The following is a 10850-nucleotide window of genomic DNA, read 5'->3' as shown; positions in this document are numbered from 1 at the left end:
AACTATCTTGCAAGTTAAAAGTAATTGCATTATAAAGCAACTTCAGGCTAGCTTATGAGCTATAACATCTTCGCAAATTTATGAGTAACTAGTTACAAGTAATTAACCTGCCAGTTAAAAGTAATTGCATTATCCAGAATGCATTCCAGTTAAAAATAATTGTACTATCTAGAATGGATTCCTTGCTAGTTAAACATAATTGTGTTATCTAGAATGTATCCCAATTACAAGTAACTGTTAAAAGTAATTATATCTAGAATGCATTCCAATTAAAAGTAACTACACTATCTGGAAATGCATTCCTTATTAGTTAAAAGTATCTGTACTCTCCAGAATGCCTTCCTTATTAGTTAAAAGTAATTGCACTATCTGGAATGCATTCCTTGCCAGTTAAAAGTAACTGCACTATCTGGAATGCATTCATTTGCCAGTTAAAAGTAATTGCACTATTTGGAAGGCATTCCCTGCCAGTTAAAATTAACTGTGTTATCTGGAAGAGATTTCTTGCCAGTTAAAAGTAATTGTGCTATCTGGAATGCATTCCCTGCCAGTTAAAAGTAACTATACTATATGGAATTAATGCCTTGCCAGTTAAAAGTAACTGCACTATATGGAATTAATTCATTTCCAGTTAAAAATAACTGCACTATATGGAATGCATTCCTTGCTATTTAAAAGTAACTGCGTTCTCTGGAAGGCATTTCTTGCCAGTTAAAAGTAATTGCACTATTTGGAAGGCATTCCCTGCCAGTTAAAAGTAACTGCACTATCTGCCATGCATTCCTGATAAATTAAAAGTAACTGCAGTATCTGGAATGCATTCCTTATTAATTAAAAGTATCTGTACTCTCCAGAATGCCTTCCTTATTAGTTAAAAGTAATTGCACTATCTGGAATGCTTTCCTTGCCAGTTAAAAGTAGCTGCGCTGTCTGGGAGGCATTTCTTGCCAGTTAAAAGTAACTGCACTCTCCAGAATGTCTTCCTTATTAGTTAAAAGTAATTGCACTATTTGGAATGCATTCCTTGCCAGTTATAAGTAACTATACTATCTTGAATGAATTACATTGCCAGCTAGAAGTAATTGCACAATCTGGAAGGCATTCCTTGTCAGTTAAAAGTAACTGTACTATCTGGAATGCATCCTTTCCCAGTTAAAAGTAATTGCACTACCTGGTATGCATCCTTTGCCAGTTAAAAGTAATTGCACTACCTAGAATGCATTCTTCGCTGCTCTGATTTGAGCTAAATGTCCAATTTTCTAGGTCTCTGCCTACCTGAGGCCAGATTTATATTGAACTGCATTATATGGCAGTGTAGATCTTGCCCAAATCTCCTATATTTGCATCAGTGGCTTTCCCAAGTCAATCTTTGTAAGAAGCCATGGAATCGGATAAAGAGAGTGCATGGCATTGGAGATTCGATTGCAGCACATTATTATGATCGAAAGGACTGCAAACATGCAATAAATGGTTGAAGTTGAAGATAGGATGAATGGAAAGTGCAAAGGCTTTGGGAGAAGGGCCAGAGCGAGGCGATGACGGCCGAAGAGCCTAAAAATAGAAGGAAAGGGGGGGGGGGGGGGGTTGATGAGAGTGCAATTCGAGGAGGCCAGAAAGTCACAAGACCCCGGGCGTCATTCAAATTGGCATCCCTCAACGTGGTAATTCATGGTGTCACCCAACCATGTTGCTGCGAAAATCCCAGGAAACTTTGCAAAACCCTCAAAAGTGCATGCTTGCAGCGCACACTGATGATGGAAGCGCACAATCTGAAGCATAATGGGAACTAATGACAACTCTGAGCACAGGAATGGAAGTCTGCAGAGATTCAGCCTTGGACACAGCGGACTCTCAGTTAACCGGCACTTTCTGGTTGCTTGAGAATTACTACTATTAACTACAACTCTGAAGATTGCATGGCCTGAAAGGCAAAGGACCTTGGGAAACTACAACTGCCGGGATCCCATAGCATGGCGCCATGTCCCAGTAGTTGCACCTGGAGAAGGTGGGAGACCTTGGAAAACTACAGCTCCCAGGATCTCATAGTATAGCCCCATGTCCCAGTAGTTGCACCTGGAGAAGGTGGGAGATCTTGGGAAACTACAACTCTCAGGATCCCATAATATGGCGCCACGTCCCAGTAGTTGCACCTGGAGAAGGTGGAAGACCTTGGGAAACTGCAACTCTCGGGATCCCATAGTATGGTGCCACGTCCCAGTTGTTGCACCTGGAGAAGGTGGAAGACCTTGGGAAACTACAACTCTCGGAATCCCATAGTATGGCGCCACATCCCAGTAGTTGCACCTGGAGAAGGTAGAAGACCTTGGGAAACTACAACTCTCGGAATCCCATAGTATGGCGCCACATCCCAGTAGTTGCACCTGGAGAAGGTAGAAGACCTTGGGAAACTACAACTCTCGAGATCCCATTGTATGGCGCCACATCCCAGTAGTTGCACCTGGAGAAGGTAGAAGACCTTGGGAAACTACAACTCTTGAGATCCCATTGTATGGCGCCATGTCCCAGTAGTTGCACCTGGAGAAAGTGGAAGACCTTGGGAAACTACAACTCTCAGGATCTCATAGTATAGCCCCATGTCCCAGTAGTTGCACCTGGAGAAAGTGGAAGACCTTGGGAAACTACAACTCTCAGGACCTCATAGTATAGCCCCATGTCCCAGTAGTTGCACCTGGAGAAAGTGGAAGACCTTGGGAAACTACAACTCTTGGGATCCCATAATATGGCGCCACATCCCAGTAGTTGCACCCGGAGAAGGCGGGAGACCATGGGAAACCACAGCTCCCACTATGCCATAGCACTGAGTCATGGTAGTAGCGCCAGCCTGCGTGAATACTTAGATGCACCCTGCAAAGGCCTTGCAAAACTACAGCTCCCAGACATGTATTTGCTCAATAAGAAGCCCGCTCCTGCGCTCCCCTCTTTGCCGACGGCACCGGCTGGCCCTCTTTATGATCCGAGGAGGCCGAGGGTGGGAGAAGGGACGCTAAGCCCCTTCCCATCTGTCCAAGCTCCGGTTACACGCCTTAACACGTGAAACCAGCACCAAGGAATGCCTTTCTTGGAAAATCCGACAGCTGCCAGGGAGTCTGGCCCGGGGAGGGGGGGGGTCTCCTCCATTTACAGGAATGGGGGCAACATCTGCCCAACACCTGCCAGCCTTGGAATGGGGCGCGGCCGTGGCATCCACGCACGACCCAAAGATATGCATGCAACACCCCAAGACATGTCCTGCTCCTAGCTTGGGAAGTCTGCTTCCTCTCCAATTGTGCAGTCCTTCCTTTGAAAGTTCCGGAAACTTCGTCATTTTTGTGTGGCTGCCACAAACTAAGCCTGGGAGTTGTAGTTTTACTAAGGGTGCATGTACGCCATGAAGCAAAGGCAGCTTTGCTTCATGGAATTGCTGAATCGGCGACCCCACACGAATTGACCTGGCCCACTGCAATTCAGTCCTGGGAGTTGTAGTTCCCCAAGGTCTTTTGCCTCCTCTGCAAAAAACAACAACACCAAAACAATGCAAACTACAACTCCCAATATTCCATAGCATTGAGTCATGGGGTCAAACTGCATTCATTCTGCAGTGTAGATGCCTCCTATGTGGCATCTAAAGAACCCTTGGGCTCTTTACTCAGGCCCTCCTCTCTCTCAACATCCTATCCTTCCTTCCTTCTCTCTTTCCTTCTTCCTTCCCTCCTTCTTTCCCCTTTCCTTTCAGCCTTTTGTCCTTCCATCCTTCCATCCTTCCCTCTTTCCCCCACTTCCTTCCTTCCCTTTTGTCTTTCCCTCTTTTTCTCTTTCCTCCCTCTCTCCCTTCCACACTTTCGTCCTTCCTTCCTTCCTTCCTTCCTTCCATCTTTCACTTTCTCCCTTTCATCCTTCCCTCCTTTTTTGTCTTTCCTTCCTTTTCTCTTTCCTTTATCCTTCCCTTCCTTTCATCCTTCCCTTCCACCATTTCTTCCTTCCTTCCTTCCTTCCTTCCTTCCTTCTCTTTTGTCTTTCCTCCCTCCCTCTTTCTCCTTCCATCCTTCCCTTCCACCCTTTGATCCTTTCTTCCTTCCCTCTTTCCTCCTTCTCTTGCTCTTTCTCCTTCCTTCCTTCCTTCCTTCCTTCCTTCCTTCCTTCCTTCTTTCCATCCATCCTTCACTTTAACCCTTTCATCCTTCCCCCCTTTCCTTTTGTCTTTCCTTCCTTTTCTCTTTCCTTTATCCTTCCCTTCCTTCCATCCTTCACTTCCATTTCATCCTTCCTTCCTTCTCTTTTGTCTTTCATAGAATCATAGAATCATAGAATCAAAGAGTTGGAAGATACCTCCTGGGCCATCCAGTCCAACCCCATTCTGCCAAGAAGCAGGAATATTGCATTCAAATCACCCCTGACAGATGGCCATCCAGCCTCTGCTTAAAAGCTTCCAAAGAAGGAGCCTCCACCACACTCCGGGGCAGAGAGTTCCACTGCTGAACGGCTCTCACAGTCAGGAAGTTCTTTCTAATGTTCAGATGGAATCTCCTCTCTTGTAGTTTGAAGCCATTGTTCCGCGTACTAGTCTCCAAGGAAGCAGAAAACAAGCTTGCTCCCTCCTCCTCCCTGTGGCTTCCTCTCACATATTTATACATGGCTCTCATATCTCCTCTCAGCCTTCTCTTCTTCAGGCTAAACATGCCCAGTTCCCTAAGCCGCTCCTCATAGGGCTTGTTCTCCAGACCCCTGATCATTTTAGTCGCCCTCCTCTGGACACATTCCAGCTTGTCAATATCTCTCTTGAATTGTGGTGCCCAGAATTGGACACAATATTCCAGGTGTGGTCTAACCAAAGCGGAATAGAGCATAGGTAGAATTACTTCCTTAGATCTAGACACTAGGCTCCTCTTGATGCAGGCCAAAATCCCATTGGCCTTTTTTGCCGCCACATCACATTCCTGGCTCATGTTTAACTTGTTGTCCACGAGGACTCCAAGATCTTTTTCACACGTACTGCTCTCGAGCCAGGCATTGTCCCCCATTCTGTATCTTTGCATTTCATTTTTTCTGCCAAAGTGGAGTATCTTGCATTTGTCACTGTTGAACTTCATTTTGTTAGTTTTGGCCCATCTCTCTAATCTGTCAAGATCGTTTTGAATTCTGCTCCTGTCCTTTCCTTTCTTCCTTTTTCCTCCCTCCCTCTTTCTCCTTCCATCCTTCCCTTCCACCCGTTGATCCGTTCTTCCTTCCCTCTTTCCTCCTTCTCTTGCTGTTTCTCCTTCCTTCCTTCCTTCCTTCCTTCCTTCCTTCCTTCCTTCCCTTTTCTCTTTCCTTTTCTCTTTCCTTCCTTCCTCCCATCCTTCCCTTCTACCCTTTTAATCCTTTCTTCCCTTTTGTCTTCTTTCCCTCTTTACGCCCTCCTTCCTTCTCTCCGTCTTTTTCCTTCCATCCTTCCCTCCCTCCCTCCCTCCCTCCCTCCCTTCCTCCCTCCCATCCATCCATCCATCCTTCCCTTCCACCCTTTCATCCTTCCCTCCCTTTTGACTTTCCTTCCTTCCTTCTTTCCTCCCTCCTTCCCTCCTTCTCCTTCCATCCTTTCCTTCCACCCTTTCTTCCTTCCTTTTGTTTTTAGTTCCTTCTCTCTTTTCTTTATCCTTCCCTTCCTCCTTCCCTCCCTCCTTCCTTCCTTCCTTCCTTCCTTCCTTCCTTCCTTCCTTCCTTCTTTTTCCCCTTCCCTTTTGACTTTCCTTCCTTCCTTCTTTCCTCCCTCCTTCCCTCTTTCTCCTTCCATCCTTTCCTTCCACCCTTTCTTCCTTCCTTTTGTTTTTAGTTCCTTCTCTCTTTTCTTTATCCTTCCCTTCCTCCTCCCCTCCCTCCTTCCTTCCTTCCTTCCTTCCTTCTTTTTCCCCTTCCCTTTTGACTTTCCTTCCTTCCTTCTTTCCTCCCTCCTTCCCTCTTTCTCCTTCCATCCTTTCCTTCCACCCTTTCTTCCTTCCTTTTGTTTTTAGTTCCTTCTCTCTTTTCTTTATCCTTCCCTTCCTCCTCCCCTCCCTCCTTCCTTCCTTCCTTCCTTCCTTCTTTTTCCCCTTCCCTTTTGACTTTCCTTCCTTCCTTCTTTCCTCCCTCCTTCCCTCTTTCTCCTTCCATCCTTTCCTTCCACCCTTTCTTCCTTCCTTTTGTTTTTAGTTCCTTCTCTCTTTTCTTTATCCTTCCCTTCCTCCTTCCCTCCCTCCTTCCTTCCTTCCTTCCTTCCTTCCTTCTTTTTCCCCTTCCCTTTTGTCTTTCCTTCCTTCCCTCTTTCTTCCCTCCTTTCCTCCTGTTTCCAAGCTGCATTCATTCTATCGTGTAGATGCACCTTTTGTTCCTGATGTGTGTGACTCAACGCAGACCCCCCCCCCTAAAAAGTCATTTGGGGCCCCCAATTCTGACTCATTTGATTATGGAAAACATACCTTTAGAAAGGACCTTATGCCCTGCATTGTGCTTTCAAAGACTTGTGAAATGCATGGCATGCAACGCTGCGGCATGCGACAACGGCTTAGAAGGTCTTAAAGAAGGATTACACCATTCTGCAGAAGGCCTGCGGCTCCAGCAAGGACTGCTCCGTGGAGCCTCCAGCATCCAAGGCAGCCTACCTTTTTGGAGAAAACAAAGGAAACCATAAGGATCCTTATGCCTGGCTTGGGATGCATCTAAACACTGTAGAACTAATGCAGGTCGACACCACTGTAGCATACATTTGGAAGGAAGGGAACCCCAAAGGCCATCCAATCCAGCCCTGTTTTTAATTGTGAGCTCCTTTCAAGTCGGGTGTTAGTAACTCAGGGACTGCCTGTATGTGTATGTGTGTATATATATACCGGTATATGTATATGTATATATCTTTTATTGTGTTCACAGATGTGTGTGTGTGTGTGTGAGAGAGAGATAGACATAGTATCATAGATTTGGAAGGGAACCCCAAAGGCTATCCAGCCCAGCCCTGTGTTTAACTGTGAGCTCTTCTAACTCTAGGAGATTTAGATAGATGGATACTATGGCTGGATGGCCATCTGTTGGGAGTGATTGGATCTTATCTGACTGAAGGGGGTTGGACTCAATGGCCTTTGGGAATCCCTTCTAATTCTAGGATGGATAGATAGATAGATAGATATTCTCTCTCTTTCAATCATATCTATGGTCATTCATCTATGGCTGGATGGACATCTGTTGGGAGTGATTGGATGGTGTTCTCTTGTCTGACTGCAGGGAGTTGAAATGGGTAGATGGATAGATTGATAGATAGATAGATAGATAGATAGATAGATAGATAGACAGATAATCTCTTTCAGTCATATCTATGGTCATTCATCTATGGCTGGATGGCCATCTGTTGGGAGTGATTGGATGGTGTCCTCTTGTCTGTCTGCAGGGAGTTGGAATGGATAGATGGATAGATAGACAGATAGATAGATAGATATTCTCTCTCTTTCAATCATATCTATGGTCATTCATCTATGGCTGGATGGCCATCTGTTGGGAGTGATTGGATGGTGTCCTCTCGTCTGACTGCAGGGAGTTGGAATGGATAGATAGATAGATAGATATTCTCTCTCTTTCAATCATAGCTATTATCATTCATCTATGGCAGGGTGGCCATCTGTTGGCAGTGATTGGATGGTGTCCTCTCATCACCTGTAGTTTTACTTAGGGTGCAGGGGGTTGGACTGAATGGCCTTTGGGAATCCCTTCCAACTCTAGGAGATATATAATTAGATACTATGGCTGGATGGCCATCTGTTGGGAGTGATTGGATGGTGTCCTCTTGTCTGATTGCAGAGAGTTGGAATGGATGGCCTTTGGAAATCTCTTCCAACTCTAGGAGTGAGAGATAGGTATAGATAGATAGATAGATAGATAATCTCTCTCTCTCTTTCAATCAATCAATCAATCAATCAATCAATCATATCTATGCTTTTTTTTTATCTGTGGCTGGATGGCCATCTGTTGGGAGTGATTGGATGGTGTCCTCTCATCACCTGTAGTTTTACTTATGGTGCAGGGGGTTGGACTGGATGGCCTTTGAGAATCCCTTCCAACTCTAGGAGATATATAATTAGATGGATAATATGGCTGGGTGGCCATCTGTTGGGAGTGATTGCATGGTGTCCTCCTGTCTGACTGCAGGGAGTTGGAATGGATAGATAGATAGATAGACAGATAGCTAGATCAATCATATCTATGGTCATTCATCTATGGCTGGATGTTATCAGTTGGGAGTGATTGGATGGTGTTCTCTCATCTGACTACCGTGAGTTCGACTGGGTGGCCTTTGGGAATCCCTTCCAACTCTAGAAGATATATTATTAGATGCATACTATGGCTGGATGGCCATCTGTTGGGAGTGATTGGATGGTGTCCTCTTCTCTAACTGAAGGGGGTTGGACTGGATGGCCTTTGGGAGTCCCTTCCAACTCTAGGATGGATGGATGGATAGATAGATAGATAGATAGATAGATATTCTCTCTCATTCAATCATATCTATGGTCATTCATCTATGGCTGGATGGCCATTTGTTGGGAGTGATTTTATTGTGTCCTCTTGTCTGGCTGAAGGGGGTTGGACTGGATGGCCTTTGGGAATCCCTTCCAACTCTAGGATGGATGTTGAATCTCTCTCTCTTTCTGCTTCTGTCTCTTTCAATCATATCTATGGGGGGTTTTTTTAACTATGGCTGGATGGCCATCTGTTGGGAGTGATTGGATGGTGTCCTCTTGTCTGACTGCAGGGAGTTGGAATGGAGATATGGATGAATAGATGGATGGATGGATGGATGGATGGATGGATGGATAGATAGATAGATAGATAGATAGATAGATAGATAGATAGATAGACAGACAGACAATCCTAGGATAGGAAAGGACCCTGGATGGCCATCTGTTGGGAGTGATTGGATGGTGTCCTCTTGTCTGCTGGGAGTTGGAATGGAGATATGGATGGATAGATAGATAGATAGATAGATAGATAGATAGGATAGATGGATGGATGGATAGATAGATAGATAGATAGATAGATAGATAGATAGATAGATAGATAGATAGATAGATAGCATCTCTCTTCCAATCCTATCTAGGGTCATTCATCTATGGCTGGATGACCATCTGTTGGGAGTGACTGGATGGTGTCCTCTTGTCTGACTGCAGGGAGTTGGAATTGAGATATGGATGGATAGATGGATGGATGGATGGATGGATACATGGATAGATAGATAGATAGATAGATAGATAGATAGATAGATATTCTCTCTCTTCCAATCCTATCTAGGGTCATTCATCTATGGCTGGATGGCCATCTGTTGGGAGTGATTGGATGGTGTCCTCTTGTCTGTCTATCTATTGTATTTTTCCTCTGCTCTTTCTCAACTCCAAAGGGGACTCAGGGCAACTTCCAAATTGGCAATAATTCAATGCCATGATAAACATAAACATGCAAAACACAAGAAGCCTTATGCATTGAAATCAATTTAAAAACTATGGAAACCACAACATATCAATATATTAATATATATTGATCTGTTCTCTCTCTCTCAGCCTGACCGATCTCCTCCGGCTTCCCTTTGGGGCAGGGCATGCTTTGGAGGGCCAGGGCCGAGGGGTCACCCTCCTTGCCTAGAGGCGCACCAGGGCTTTATATAGGCAGCAATGTCCAGTTGGCCGGAGCCCAGACTCCTCTGGGTCTGCGGCCTGCGAGAAAACAGCCGCCCTTCCTCGGATCGTGTGTCGGGCCCCTGGGATAAAAGGGTGGGAGGGCGAGAGGGGCCCACGGCTGGCCACAGCAGCTGCCCCTCGGCAGAGATTTATGGCAACCTGATCCTCACCCAGGAGAGGAAGAAGGCTGACCGCTGCTGCTGCCTGCGTCCAAAGGGGCCGGAGGACTGACCGGCCGGCCACTCAAGTGACCTTGAAGCCTGGGAGGAGGAAAGAGCACCCATGTTATATCTATCTACACTGCAGGACAGATGCAGTTTGGCACCACTTCAACCGCCCTTGGCTCAATGTTGCAAGAGTGCACCCACTGCCTTGTAGAGCAGGCCTGGGCCAAATTTGGCCCTCCAAATTTGGCCCAAACCACACACACACCCATTTGAACTGGCGTGGCTCGATGCTATACAATCCTGGGAGTTGTAGATTTGCAAGGGTTGCATCTACGCTGCAGAATGAATGCGGTTTGACCTCATTTGAACTGCCATGTTGCAATACAATGGGATAATGGGAGTTGTAGTTTTACTAAGGGTGCATCTATACTGCAGAATGAATGCATCATGAAACACCCCTCCCCTCATTTGAACTGAGATATCTATCTATCTATCTATCTATCTATCTATCTATCTATATCTATCTATCCATCTATCTATCCTGGGAGTTATAGTTTTGCATGTCTCAATGTGATGGGGTAATGGGAGTTGTAGTTTTACTAAGGGCGCATCTACACTGCAGAATGAATGCATCTTGAGACACCCCTCCCCTCATTTGAACTGAGATATCTATCTATCTATCTATCTATCTATCTATCTATCTATCTATCTAACCTGGGAGTTATAGTTTTGCATGTCTCAATGCGATGGGGTAATGGGAGTTGTAGTTTTACTAAGGGCGTATCTACACTGCAGAATGAATGCATCTTGAAACACCCCTCCCCTCATTTGAACTGAGATATCTATCTATCTATTTATCTATCTATCTATCTATCTATCTATCTATCTATCTATTTATCTATCTATCTAACCTGGGAGTTATAGTTTTGCATGTCTCAATGCGATGGGGTAATGGAAGTTGTAGTTTTAGTAAGGGTGCATCTACACTGCAGAATGAATGCATCATGAAAAACCCCTCCCC

This window comes from Anolis sagrei, chromosome Y (assembly GCF_037176765.1).
Source record: "Anolis sagrei isolate rAnoSag1 chromosome Y, rAnoSag1.mat, whole genome shotgun sequence".
Taxonomy (NCBI): Eukaryota; Metazoa; Chordata; class Lepidosauria; order Squamata; family Dactyloidae; genus Anolis; species Anolis sagrei.
The sequence above is the reverse complement of the archived record's forward strand: the minus strand, read 5'-3'. Positions refer to the sequence as shown.